The 14,649-nt window shown below is 42.8% G+C and overlaps 1 long non-coding RNA gene across 2 annotated transcripts; it reads left to right on the top strand.

Annotated features, from left to right (window-relative positions):
- Positions 1–10,018: 10,018 nt before the first annotated feature.
- On the top strand, positions 10,019–14,236 carry LOC310902524. Of its 2 annotated transcripts, XR_014586756.1 has the most exons (4): positions 10,019–10,588; positions 10,926–10,967; positions 11,062–11,180; positions 12,344–14,236. It is a non-coding gene; the product is annotated as an uncharacterized lncRNA (long non-coding RNA). The 2 variants fall into 2 exon arrangements; XR_014586755.1 differs by having other exon boundaries at positions 10,926–11,180.
- The last annotated feature ends 413 nt before the right edge of the window (positions 14,237–14,649 follow it).

The raw sequence follows: 14,649 nt of genomic DNA on the forward strand, positions 1-14,649 counted from the left end.
TGAAACAGTGAGAAAGAACAATGGACTGGCTGAAAGCCTGTGGTTGACCAGGGTGCTCAATGAGGGGGAAGTGGATGTTTAATCATTTTAATATGAAAACATCTAAAATCTCAGGCTGGATTAACAGAATCCAGAGGAGGTGTAGCACATTGAGTACATATAAGATGGAGTCATCCCTGCTTCCGTGTCCTGAGGCCCAGCTTTGAAACTAAAATGTGAGTTTTAAGCAGCTGCTTTCCTACCGAAGGTGGTCCATTATAGAGGAGTGGTGGGTGAATGGTAACTCAGGTTGCATTTGTAGGCCATTTTCAGAGCTCAAGTTGGGGCCACATGTAATCTTATTCAAAGAGCTGGATGTAGAAAAGTAGTGGATCCTGATGCTGAATGTAGATGTCACTGTGGGAAGGGCAGGATGATGGGAATACTTGAAATGCTGTGCAATATTTATCTGTTCTTGGGACTCACTCTTCTGTCCCTGCAACTAATTGAAGTGTTGTTTGGGTGAGAGGATAATTTAAAATCAGTTCCTGGAGTAGGAGGCAAGGGTAAGCTTCTCCAGGGAGCTATTTAAATGGGTCTCAAGAACTGACTAAAGCAATTGGCTGAGCTAAGACATGGGATGTAGCTACCTGGCATTCTCTTGTGACAATGAACATTCCCTGAAGAGAAAACAGGGAAATTAATTTTTTTTTTAAGGAGGAACGGAGGTGGTGAAAATGAAAGAGACAATCTGACCACTGGGAGAAGGCAAAGTCAAGCTGTACAGCATCTCTTGTTGTCCTAGCTGCAAATGTTCAGCTATTCCTATGGCCTGGTGTCCCAAACTTGCTATACTAGCATGAGCGCATACACACCATTGTTCTGGGGTCCCCAGAGGGGTTCCTGTGAGTCCACAGGGATGGAGGACTGAGAGCCATAACACACCACTGGAATGCCCAGGACTAGGCAATGCTGCCAGCAGGAAAAATGCTGCAGTTACCTCAGGAGCTTTGCTTCACAGTATCTATATATTCCCCCAAGTATCTAAAGCTTATTGTGGGCAAGTCTGGGAGTCTAAATCCATTTGTGACTCTGGACCTTAGTGCCTAATAATATTGCCTATACTTGGAATAATCTGAGATATTGTTAGGAATACCTGTGAGACTGTGCTTTTAATCATTTTTTTTTTAACCTTGAAATGTTCCTGTCAGTTCCATTCTATGGGCTGCTAGAGATCTGAACCCTGTTAAAGGATGCTGAGGGACTTTCCTCTGTTTTTTGTATCTAACTTCCCTTCATTTTGTAGGTTAGACAGCAAAGTCTCAGCCACACACACACCCCGTACTTTGGGACCATGAACAGTTTACAATATGAACAATATTTACAATAGATTTGTCCATTTTTTTTTTCTTCGAGTAAAAGTCACAGAAAGGGCAAACAAGTGGCTTTGGTGCAGGAGAGCCTGAGGGCAGTTTTTGGTACCAGTGCCATCAGTTTTAGCACCCAAGACTATGGCTGTTGGTTGGTCATTAACTCCTACAGGCCTTAGGGCACACCCAGCTCAGCATGAACCCTCACATGAGTCGCACAACCCCTACACTTTGCTGGCAGAGGAGGAGGATTTAAGAACCATTGCCAATTATTTTTTTTCAATCACGATATTTTTGTCAGCCTCCTAATCCTGAGTACTAGGAGGGAGTTGAACTAATTTATTTATCTGTTCCACTGAGGACTTTTGGAGGAAGGTATATTGAGAGCAAGGTGTGAAGGAAATGCAAGGCCTAAGCAAGTTAGCACAGGCCTGTGTTCCAGTCTCATGGCAGGCCCTGGGCTCAGGAACTCCAGGCCTGGGCCAGAATCTCCTGTCACTGAGGCTGGGGTGTTGCAGCTCTGAGAGCTCACATTACAGAATCAACTAAATGCTGATTTCCCAGTTCAGGATCACTGGCTTTGTTCAAAACTGGCTTGGGCAGGAAGGCGAGGGGGCCCCAGGATTTCTGTTCTAAACTCCCATAGATACTGGTGACAGTGCCAGCTGGGTGTTTCAGGCCTTGTGTCATTTGTGAACAGGACCTTGAGTCACTGGGACTATGTTTACTCTGCAAGGCTAAAATCAAACTTGTGGACAAGCCCTATTGCCTTCTGTGGGCCTGATGTCCACTCTGGTGGTTGCTGCTTAAGATCAGAGCATGGATACCATGTACAGGAGGAGTCACACTGGGGCCAGTGGCTGGTGGATCGAGATTTTTTTTTTCTTTTCTTCCCGGAAAGTTTCAGGTGTCAGCCCAAGGCTACTCCACAGGGGCCGTTTATATAGTCCATATGGATGAAGGGCAAGATGGAACTGAATAAAAGGCTTCGTTCCCAGCTTAAATGGCTGTTCAGACACACTGAAATGTTTGCATTCAAATTTCTGGTTGTAGCTGCTGCACACCTGCAAACCATACTGCACCCCTCTAAAGACCAACAGCTTGCATCAGGAGCTCCAAGTGTGAGGAAGGCCAAAAGGGATGCTTGGGTCACTGAACTGGGAGGTATCAAAGGCGTAAGTGGGTGGGAGAGACTTCAGAGGGAGGCTGATGGTTCACTCTGGGCCCAGACCAATGTTAAGCTTTTTGGTGAGACTTTTTTTTTTTTTTTTCCTTCTGTAAAACCCTTTCTGTAATTTTTAAACCAGAATTAATAGCTACTCAGGATTGTTGGCTCCAGCAGTTATTATTATGTTTCAACAGATGTTCAGCCAGTCAGATTATTTAATTAGCTTCATGCTCCTTAACCTTATAAATCTGCGAAAGCTGTGACAAGGATAAAGAAGAGGAATTAACAATAATAAATCAATACTCCAGCCCTCCTTAATGCAGTCTAAGAAGTTTGGATCAAAGAACCATTGATAAGTTTTGTGAGCAACCTGAATGTCTTGGATACAAATCTCACTTGATCAAAATTTTTGAGGAAAATGCCCAGGATTCTGGAGACAGGTTCCTTGGGAAGCAGGGAGAGCCTTTTTGTTTAGGGTGTGGGGTCAGCACTAGGGAGACCTAATTACACTCCCTATCTCTTATGTTATTAAAAAAAAAAAAAAGTAAAAAAGTCTTTTTTTTTTTTTTTTCCTGAGGTGGTTGGCTTCAGGGTCTGCCAGCACACCTGCAGAGTGGCAAGACCACCCCAAATCAATGAAGATGGAAGACAGACAGCTTGATCATGTCACTGTAGTTCAGCTGAAGTGCTTGTAGCTATTGAAGACAATAAACTCAATATGCAATGAGTATGGATCTGAGGTTTCCTCTTACTCTTCGTTATTGGGCTTCACACAATTCAGTGTGCACGTCTTTCTATCATGTGGCAAGGGGTAGCAATGGCCAGGACCTGGTCCAGCTCTTTCCAGCTACTGGGTTGGTATCTATGAATTTATTGCACTCAAATATTGCAGGATTACAGGAGATGTGAATCAGTGAATCAAGGCATAAAGTGACCCACTTCATTCTCACCATGCCTGGAAGAACAGGGCTTTATTCCCACACATTATATTTTAAAAAGTGTTTCCCTCATCTTCATTTCAGAAAAATACTTTGCTGACAGACTTTTGCCCCTCCAGAGACTAACTTCAAACAAGAATGTTTATAGAGAAAAACTCCATTCAGTGAGGGCTTTTTTTGCACTCTTATTGGCTTCAGCAAGCCACTTTTTTAGTCTTAATTTTTCCTTTCAGCAATTTTGTCTAACAGGTCTCATGATATGCCTTCCCTCCATAAACCAGATAAATCAGAGGGGTCAGAAATCTAGGCAGAGGAGGAACAGATTTGCTCTGGAAATCTCTGGAGATTGGGCTTGACTTTGCACTGAGCTCTGTGCACTGGGATTTAGGTCAAGCACAGATGGTAATGGTCATCCCTCTGAGATCTACAATTAAATGTTATTTTTTCCCTGTGTGGAGCTAGTAATACTTGCTACGCTGCATTGTTCTGGACTTTATTGTACCGATGGCAGTAAGTGGGTCTGCTTTTCCTGCTGTTAGTGCCATGGTAGGAATAAAATCATGTATTAGAGTTTGCCTATATTTTTATAATCACATATTTTCCAATGGCTGCATTGCACTTTGTTCTGGAGAGCTGCTCCACTCATCTCCAGCACCACCATCCATTTTTCTGCCTTCCTTACTTTCATGTGGCATCACATCCCTGCTCAGAAATTCCCATCTATACAGCTGCTTTAGTGGGGAAGTGAAATTCACCCTTGTTAATGCAAAGGTTCAGAAGAGGAGACGTCTCCATTTTCTGGGGGGTATGAAATGGCTGTCTTTTACGTGATTTCAGGAGTGTCAGAAGATTTAAGTTCAAAAAGGTCCAGGCAGTGTGACCTCCCTCCTACTGGGGTTACCAGACAGCAGCTGCTGTGTCTGCCTATAACTCAGTGACACCTTTCTGCTGAAAGCAACTTTCTAAAGTCATGAAGAAATGGGCAGGACTCTCAGCTAGTACACCATTTGTCGTTTCCCCCTCCCATCCTGTAAGAAAACAAATAAAATTATGTTTACACCTGTTGCTTTTGTTGCCTCTCTTCAGAAATGATGTTACCATTATATATATATATATTTTATTTTTTTTTTCTTCTCATCATTTTTTAGCTGGGACAGAATTAAGAATGAAATTGCAAGGAAGGAAAATGTTTGTAACAGCTCCATTTTTTATATGAAGAGAAATACCTCCCAGGTGAAAGGAGACATTTTTCTAGGCTAAATTACACAGTCTAAGAAGAGCATGAACAGACAGGCTGAAGTTTTGCATGGTAACCCATCATTAGTACCATTACTACTGCCAGTAACCAAACAATCTTCTGTTTTCTAGCAGTTAAAAGAACTGATAAAAATATCTTTGAGTGCAATCAGGAAGGCTTGGGAAAAACTCTTCTTTTAGAACTCCAACGCCCTTTAAAAATATAGGGTTTTTTCCTTCCCCTTTCATTTCTTTAAGGTTTTTATAAAAATGAAGAATACGACAGGGATTAAAATGAAAAAGGATCTGGAATCATTTTGACTGAGAGGAAAGAAATATTTGTACATTATTCATCGTACTCTCGGTTATTCATCAAAAGTTTCATTCTTCAACTAAAGTCTTTTCCTTATCTTAAAGCCACTGACATGAATATATATCACCAAGTTAAAAAGATTGAATTACACTTCTCCCGCTGCTGCTAAGATTCATGGAAGCTCAAAGCCCAGCCTAGTCCCTAGGTGTACTGAGCCAGTGCATTTTATGATTTTCGGAGAACAACGCTAACAGGGTTTGTCTCTTCATTGTGATACGGAGATGATTGAAAATGTGCTGCTGTATCGCTTGATAAAAGACCTTTGCCAAAAAGGAGAGCAGCTTTGTCATTTGAGAACATTACCCATGGGGCTTAAGAGACCTACTTGACAGCAAAACCTCTAGCAGATTTTTTTTTTTTAAAGCAGCATGTTTTCCATTGCCCATAGTCGAGCAACTGGAACAGCAGGAAAAAAAAAAAAAAAAAAAAAAGAGCTAAGATGTGACCCCTAAAATCTTCCCTGAGTATTTTGTTGCCCCATAAGTACCAGGAGAAGTGACATTTCTTGCTTCAGTTCCTCATGCTGGCTCAGGGGGAGAATCACTCCTGGTTCATGCTGCTCTGATGGGGTGGTGCCACAGAAACTGGTGGCTTCCCAAGGCGTTAGCTCTTCCTTGGGTCCTCAGCTTTAATACAATCGGGGCGTAGCGCTATGATGCAGCACTCAGTGCAGAATGACTGCTCACCCTGCTTGATTCGGTTTTGCAAGAGCTGGCGAGGTGTTTGCTGCCCCAGTAAGACTCGGGACACGGACAAAGGTGGTTTAAAGTGAGTTTGGCATGGTGTGTGTGCACAGCCAGGACGGTCTCTGCAGGATGTGCTGTGCTGTGGCTTGACAGACACCTCCGGGTGTCTGTCTGGTGGCTCCACTGGCCCCCCATCTTCCTGATGGGAAGTACACATCCCAAAGGCAGGACAGCTGCCAGGACCGCGGAGGCGCTGCAACAGCAGCAACAGTAGCAGTGCAATAATACCATTTATTGCTATCAAATGCTACTGTGCAACTATTTATTTCAACGGTATTTCAGACCTAGGGTTATCACCATGTATTTCACTGCAGAACTGGTGTATTTTACACAAACACACAAAACCCTCCTCAGCCAACTGCTGCTGTAGTGACCCACAAATACATTTTTCTGCCTGTGCAGGTGGTTGGGCGCTCACCAGGCCTTGTTGTGCTCCATAACAAGGACAGTGTTAGATGAACCACACTGAGCCATACATCATTCTGCAGCAACATGCCTTTGATGGGAAAATGGACTGCTACAATTTGAGCAGGGCTGAGCTCTGCCTTGCCAAGGGCATGTGGCAATAACTTGGACTGAGGGGAGCCTGGGAGAAGAGAACTGTAATTAAAATCCCCGTTGACTTTCAGGAAAGCTGGATAAAATAATGACAACCTAAGCCCAGAAAAACAATAGTGACACGGTCATTGTCAGTTCAGATTAAAGGGATCCAGTTTTATATATTTTTAGAAAATATAAAGGGCTTTAAAACACTTTTTTTTTTTTTTTTGTCCTTGGCAATTTAGCAAGTGTTTTTGCGTTTACCTTTCCCAAACCATCATACCTGTGAATTTTGCCCCTTCCTGCCACTGTAAAGTCCAGAGAAGGCAGATGGGTTTTAAACTCAGCCTACATAGCCCTTGACTTGCCTACTGTGAGAAACAGACTGTGAGCAGGAATCCCTGCTTCTGTGCCTGGCACACCCTTCCTGCACCCTCAGTTAGGAAGTGAGGCTGGGCAAAAGGTAGCCTAGGTGGAGTGGTTTGCTCTGTAGCTGGTTGGGCGGCCAGGCTGCACTATGGAGGTGACCAGTAAGTGCAGGCAAATAGCATGGGAGAGAACTCTTTTGGGTCAGGCTGCTGTTGCAAACATCACAAAATGTTATTTCGCATGGCCCAACAATAAATGAGACTGAAGTGAATCCAGCCTTCCTGCCTATGCCTTCAGTATTGGGGTCTGCATGCACTCTGCCCATGCTAGTGAGTGTTTTTTTCACCAAAACAACAAAAATTATGAGGAATTCAGGGAAGTGTCTGCTTTGTTTTGAGCTCTTAAACCTCTTAATTTCCAAGACCTGTGCAAAAGCTGAAGAAGGTTTCTAAAGCACACTTTTAATAATAACAATAACAACAATAACAACAACAACAATAACAACAACAACAATAACAACAACAACAATAATAATAATAAACTGAAAAAAATCTTACTCATGCTGGTTGTTCCTACAACCAGCAGACATGCCCATGGCAGCAGGTCCTTGGGGGGATTAAAGGAGACGGGCAGGGTCCAGCAGCTGGCCCTGAGGCCAGCCGCCCCTGCCCGCATAGAGCTACACCAGCCCCAGCGCTGAGCCTCGCGGTGCTGGGTTGACATCTGCCAGGCCAAAACCAGCAATGATCTCTTCAGCAGCTGCCCTTATTTTGCAAGTTAACTTTTTTCCCTTTCTCCTTTCTGAACTCTGAAGCTCTGTCTTTCCACATGAGCTGAGCTTTTTTGAAAATGGTTGTTTAATGGGAACATCTGGAGTGTGAATGGAAGACTTATTTCCCCTTTTCCCTTCAGTAAATGCTCATTGCATACTTTAAACGTTGATCTTTTTTTTCCTTCCCCAAGCAGAGAAAAAAAGAAAAGGATCATTACTTGACAGAACAGACTGCGCTCTTTAGTTACTTAACGTGTGCGAGTGTATCCTGCGAGCCGTGACTGGAGAGCTTTCCCTATAATTAAAACTTTCCTGCTGTAAGTCTTGGTTTCTGTTTAAAGTTTAGCAGTCCTTCCTATTGTTCAATCGGTGCTAATTAGCTAATACCTGTACACAATAATCCTTGCAATTTAATAACCGTAAGGTGGGATGTTCTTTTATGTTGTAGAAAGAAATCTTAAAAAAAAAAAAACAAAAAAAAACATGAAAAAGCCTGAATTCATTTACTTATGTGCTGTTTAGAACTCGCAAAATTAAAAAATGGAGCGATAAGTAGGTATTATTAAAAGTATTATTCATATTTGTATTTTCATGCCCCTTCCCATCCTTTTTCCTATTTGCAATGGAGGTGCTGCCGAAGGATGACCCCTGCATGGACAGAAACCCTTCTCCAGTCCTTTGGCATGGTTCACCATTAACCAAACAGAAAGTTATCCCAAAGTTTAGTGAATGCTGTTCAGAACATCTCCATCAGGTGGAATTGTCTGTCCCTTCCTGCTAGTTTGGGTCAGAACAAAGTGAAATGACCTAAAGTGGCCTGACTCAGCACCCCACACCTCATCCTCCTGCCCAGCCAAGCAGCGGTGAAGCACCGGCTGAATCTAAGTGCTCTGCAGTTGTTCCACTTCATTCCCAGTTAAGCCGAGCAAGGTGTACACGTTGTTTAAAACTGCCTGCACAAGCTGATTGCTTGACAAGCAGAAAAGAAAATTCGAGATCAGAAGCAGAGCCTCATTTCCCATGACTGATGCAGTGCTTGCAAGAAACCCTACATTCTGCTGGCCCTATGGGCTGGAGCAAGAACCACCTTGTCTGTCTACTCTTGCTCTACTTTCTGCCCCCACTATGCATTGTCAAAAAAAAAAAAAAATCCTCTTATTTTGAAGAGGAAACTGAATAAAGATGAGAATTTGTTACTTTTTAAAGCCACTTACAGTTCCCTGCAGGGGACCTCTGGGTCCCCTGTAAAAGACCTCTCGGTCTTTTGGCCTCCAGTTGTCTGAGATATTCAGAAAATCTGTGCCACGTCAACTGGGACTTTCAAATTAACCCAGGTAGCACCAGGCAGAACCTACATAAGACTGATTAAAATATATTGACCTGGTAAACGAGAGCTAAGCTATCTTGTAAAAATAACCCACCTTCTCTCTAATTTTGAGCAACAAGTCCTGCTGTCTTGTCCATTTCCTCTTCTTTTATAAGGCACTGTTATGTGTGGTCTGAATCCTCTTTCCCTCTGTTCCTTCACTTTCAAAAAATGCAAACATTCAGCTATTCATAGGAAGCCTGCTGTTTTCCTAGGCATTTTACCATCAGCCTTGTGACATTGGCAATTTGGATCATTTTGCACTAAGCATATTTCATTGTACAATTATAACATCGGGACTGTGTCAGGTGAGTTATACAAATGACACTTTGAATGTCTCTTTGGGGTTTTTGTCTGTGTGTGATGTTGTTTTGTTTGCTTTTAATGAGCTTCAGTCTCAGAAATAATAGACCACTCATTTGTTCTCTAGGTTTAACAACCACCATGGTAACTATCAGAAACCACAGTTAAAAGATGTTACACCCCTTCCTGCACTATTCGAGCCCTTTTTTTTTTTTTTTTTTTCTGTCTGAATTTGACGTGGAAATGGGTTTGCCAATGAGTTAGATGCAGATAAAAAGGGACAGAGGTGACAAAAGGCAGGGCTATCACTCTCTGTGGTGGCTAAGACTGTCTCTGTCAGTTTGATTTACTGACACCTGCATTTACATAGCACTTAATCACAGGAGAGTGGCCAACATGCAGAAGTTTTCTCCAAGAAGCAGAAGAGAGAGGGGTGGAGGGAGCTGTTCTGACCATAAACACTGAAATTAGTGCTGCCACAGACTCTTCAAACCAGGACTATTGCCCTAAATAATGTTCATTTAAGAACTTGTAGCAAAGACAAATGTTTTTAGCAGAAGTTTCTCTAATGAAAAGGACCAAATGGTCTGTAGGATGGAGGGTATCTCTCTTGATCTCCTCTCTTACTTTCCCCATCCCTCTGGGAAGATCTTTTTCTTTGTAGAGATTAACATTAACTGGGGAAAAAAAAAATCCCCCCCTATATCAAAATCCTTCAAAACTCCATGATTTATTTCTCTGAGTGACTTGTATTCTCCATCTGTGAAGCAACTCTACGTACAGGCTTCTATTTTGTTTTTTTCCCCTTAAGGGGCTATTAACTGTGTAAACAACTTCAAAACAAAGAGCTTGGGCCATTTCATTAGGGGAAACCATCTCTGCTTCCAAAGGCCTCCTGGGGAACAGGAAGAGTTCATTAAAACCAGGGCGGTGTAAAAGGCATGCACAGAAATGCATGCACAGAAATGGAACCACTATGAAACATTAATGACCTCAATGCATTAGCAAATCTTAAACTAAAGTAGAATTACGTTGTCTCTGGGGACCTGCGTGTACCTCCTTGGATTTTATTTTTTTAATGCTATGGAAAATGTAGGCTTCAAATTTTAATGTGAAGAGCAAAACACTTTGCTGGTGTGAGCTGATGAAGGCAATCAATCTGGCCCTAGGCCAGTGATGTGGAGAAGGTGAAAATCCTAATTGTCAGCTGCTGTGTTTGCTCCAGCTGGTGATTATTGCCGAGAAATATCTGCTCAGCCCTTATTGCCAAATAAAGGCTCACCTGTTTCCTTTCCCTTCTGATTCTACATGAACAGAACCACTGCTGCATCACTTTTCTTGTTTTGATAAGTACCTATATGCCTTGCCATTTATAAAGCACTGAAGAGACATTTGGCAGTGTTGCATCAAGAGCAGACAACTGTTTAGGTCAGTATTGATCCCAATGGAAATTATTGTATAGGTCTCTCCTGTGAGTTATGATCTCTACTAAAGTTGGGTGACATTTCTCCAAGGAATACTTTCTTCAGCAATGACAGAAAAATGCAAAATTTCAAATGCATTGAAACCCTGCAGAACAATTTATGCTGAAATCTGCAAACATTTCCAGCCCTAAGAAAAATACATAGTACTCCCCCTTCTCCCCAATGTAATTTAGAAATGATGGCTAAGTTAGTTTATAAGTTGATATTGAAAAGTCTTTGATGAGAGGTGGTGTCTTCAGTGATTTTTCAGCTCTTTTAACTTCTCACCTCTCCTTCCACAGGGCAGGGGAGATGTGCCTCATACAGCTGACAAACCTTTGAAGGTAAAGATGTTGGGAAGTTTAGGGATAGGTATGTGCTACAGATTATTTGGGAAGAAGGCATATAGTATAACCAATTGATTCTCTTCCTGGGAAGTGTGTGTGTCATCGGAATGTGGGAATGGTCATCCAGGACCAAAACAAGGACTGCCTAGCCCAGTGCCCTTGTTTCCAGCAGTGGCCAAAAGTAAATGCTTATAGAAGAGAAGGAACAAGGCAAGTGTGTGTGATACCTCCTTCCTAGTGTTCTGCCTGCCTCCAACTATTTTTATCTTGAGCCTTTCTGAGTGATGGGTTTTGAAATACCTCACCAGTCTCCCCTTGAACCCAGACTGAGCTTAGAGCCTCCTTTGGCAAGGATGCCGCTCCCTGCAGTGCTTTGCTGAGCCTGAGGACCACTGGGTTTGAAGAGAGACATCTTGTTCAGGCACATTTTCATTATAGCTCACACTTAGTGAGGCTAATCTTTCTGTTTTCTCCTAAATTGCTTGCAGTCACTGTTTTCAGGCAAACAGCTTTCTTTTCATCTAAATGACAATGACATTTCTGTTATATGACAACTGTCTATTTACTGTGGTATATAAAGCATGTCAGGACTGCCTAACAGTTCAGTGTTACTTCTAATGCTATTTTGCCCAGTGCTAACTAAATTGCTGCTCTCTAATCCCAGGCCAAAGGTTAACCCAAAATATTAAGCCCAGCCGTTAGTAAGATTGATGAAGCACCCTGTGAATTACAGAACCATGATGCCTGAATGGCACTGCTTGGCACAATCAGTAGTTATATCCACACACCTGTGCCAGGTGTGTAGATAACAGGCAAGAATATCAAATATCCCTTGCTCCCACAAGAGCTGCGTGACCCTAGCAGGCAGGGTGTGTGTCTGTGGAGGGAATCATGGGCAGTATCTTTGCACTGGCAGTCATCCTAAGCTCCAGTTCGGGTTTGCATCTTTGTCCAGACACAGGATTAAGAACAAACATTTCAAACAACAACAACAACAACAAAACAAACAAACAAAAAAACCCAAACTGGCATTGATAAAATTAAAGCAAATACAACAGAAAGTGCATTTTTAATATTTCCTTTACATTTTTTCTTTTTTTTTTCTGGAAAAGGATGGAATTTTAAACGTTTCTTTACGTTTGTAGACACGTGATGTGGTGCATTTCCTGTTTGTGTGATTTCTTCTGGTATGAGGCAAGGCTTTTATTCTGTTTTTAAACTTTAATGTTGGTTAAAAAGTAATCATGCATCTTTGTGGCACGGGTTATGGTAGTAAATATTTAAAGGAATTGCATAAGTCTACTATGCATCAGAAGTGAGAGTTAGGGAAGAATGATGCCAAATTTGGACCTGGAACAATTTTCTTTTTGAAGGAGATCAAGCATGAGGCCGCCCTCCTCTGCCTTTCTCCAGCACAAGTTCTGCAGAGCAGAAGGAACTTCTGTTCACTTCAGTGGAGGAGCTGAGCGCCTCTACCATAAAGAAGCACCAAACACAGCAGCGCCATTTTATTCCTGGTCTGTGCATTCTTGGTGCATTGATTTTTCTATGGTAGAGAGCAGAGCAATCTCTCTTCAATGGAGACCTGAGAAAGACGTTGTATAAAAGCAAATGATTGTTAAGAAACAACAGCATTTCTCTGTTCATGATTCTAGCTGAGACAGACAATCTGGGGACCATGCTCAGTCTGAGCCAACCAGTGTGTATCCTATCAAATCTGGGGCAATTTATGTAGCTGGGAAGTTGCATTTTTGAAAGACTGATATCATGTGTTGCTGGTAGCACAATTAAGAAAGTCAAAACTGGGACAACCATAGGGCAACATGGTCATGTTGGTCTTTGGATGGCCTGGCAGTGCACAACACGCCATCCCTTAGCTCTTTTAGGGCCTAACTCTCAGATGGAATAGGCCGAGCTGTAGTTACTATCCTGGATATCCATTATTATTATTATTATTTTAATTCTAAGCGCAGAAACCAAAATCAAAGGTTTCTTTATACTTTTAACAGCGTAAATCAGATTTTTTGACTGCTAAATTGGAAAGGGCCAGAGGAGAGCTGGGAAGCTTGTCACTAGCTGGGAGTCTGAACCAGTCCCTGGACCAGCACCCCCTCCTATAGCCTGTTGGTGGAACACGCAGTACAACAGTTGGTGCCTTGCTAGGGATGATTTTTAGCAGAGGAAAAAAATGAGAGAAAGGGTAAACAAATAAAAATCAGACAGTTCTCTGGGTTGCTCCACTATAAGTTTGGTGTTTGTAGCAGCCCCTGCCTGCTCCACCTCTCCTGTACATTACATGGCTACGTTGTGAAGGCAGAAGGAATATTAAAAAAGCCTGTGTGGCAGAACTGTTGCTGCAGCCAGAGGACTTGCTTGCCCAAAGTCCAAGGAGGGAAACCGATTAAATGGTCTTGCCCTGCACACGGAGGCTGCTGCTGCTGCTGAGCAGGGAAACAAATTCATCAGTTCCCAAGGAAGAAGAGAAAGTTGAGCAAAACAAGGGGGGAGGCAAGTGAATGCCAGCTGGTGGAAGACAAGTAACATTTTCCTGTTTTAGAGCCTAACAGCAACTGGTTATGGATCTCTCATTCTTTTCACATTTGGCACCTTTCATCTGAAATCTGGAGACCATAGAGAGTACACAAACTAAACTTGGCAACCTCTGATTCAGGGCTGCTTCTGGATGGCCACGATGCCAGTTTTGACAATCACTCACTCCTCATCCCCAGTATCCTTCCCTTGTTTATGCTAGCTAATTCTTTTTCTTGCTCCCATTATGTGGATTTGCCTGACATAACGAGAGACCTGTTCATTAGCATCTGAGCCTTTGAATAGCTTTCTGAGGAGGCTACAGCACAAGCTCATTAACAAGGAGAAAATAAAAAATATTAGGCCTGGCAAAACAACAGCCCGGCTCTCAAACAAACCTTGAGCCTGCATTTTCCAGTTTGTATCTTGTACAGGGAGATGCTCTGGAGACTCATGAGCAGCTGTAGCAGCCTCACCACTAACAAGTAACTTGGTCATATGTGTTGTGTGCTCCCCTCTAGCCTGTCTCTCCTCTCACCCCATTTACAGCAGTGCAACAGAACTGGAGACAGCAACATGTTGTCCCTAAAGCAAGGAAGGAATCCACGGGACTACTGGCATTTCTAAATCACATCGTGCTTTCACAGGTTTTGATGCAGTGTTCTTTAATGGAACCGGCTGTAGGAAGCTTAACTGTATCTTTACAGCCAACAGCTTAGTATTTGGTGGCAAATACACATCCTCATCCCTCTATCCTGTGGCACACCAACGACTCGCAGAAGGAGTTGCAGTACAATTAAGGTTTTGTTAAAATTGGCATTATTTGTACCTATGAGCAGCCGTAAGCTGAAAGGTCTTGGAGTCACATGTGGTGAAAACTTGGACGTGCTAGCAGTATGCAGAATGGCTGTAAGCAGAGGATGTTCGGCCTTTCCTTCACACGAGCACCATGCAGATGGTGCATGGGTGACGACAGCAGCACAGCACAGTGTGCCAGGTCACAGTGAGGAGCTGCAGCCCTTCATGCTGGGTATTACAGGCAGTCCCGGGGACAGCAGGCCAGGTGTGAGCATTAGTCCACATCCTCTAATCTGGCAAAACCGACTTTAGTGGTAAGATCACAAATATGGAGGGTGGGTTTTGTTTCTTA

The sequence above is a fragment of the Anser anser genome (genome assembly GCF_964211835.1).
Source record: "Anser anser genome assembly, chromosome: 7".
Lineage (NCBI taxonomy): Eukaryota > Metazoa > Chordata > Aves > Anseriformes > Anatidae > Anser > Anser anser.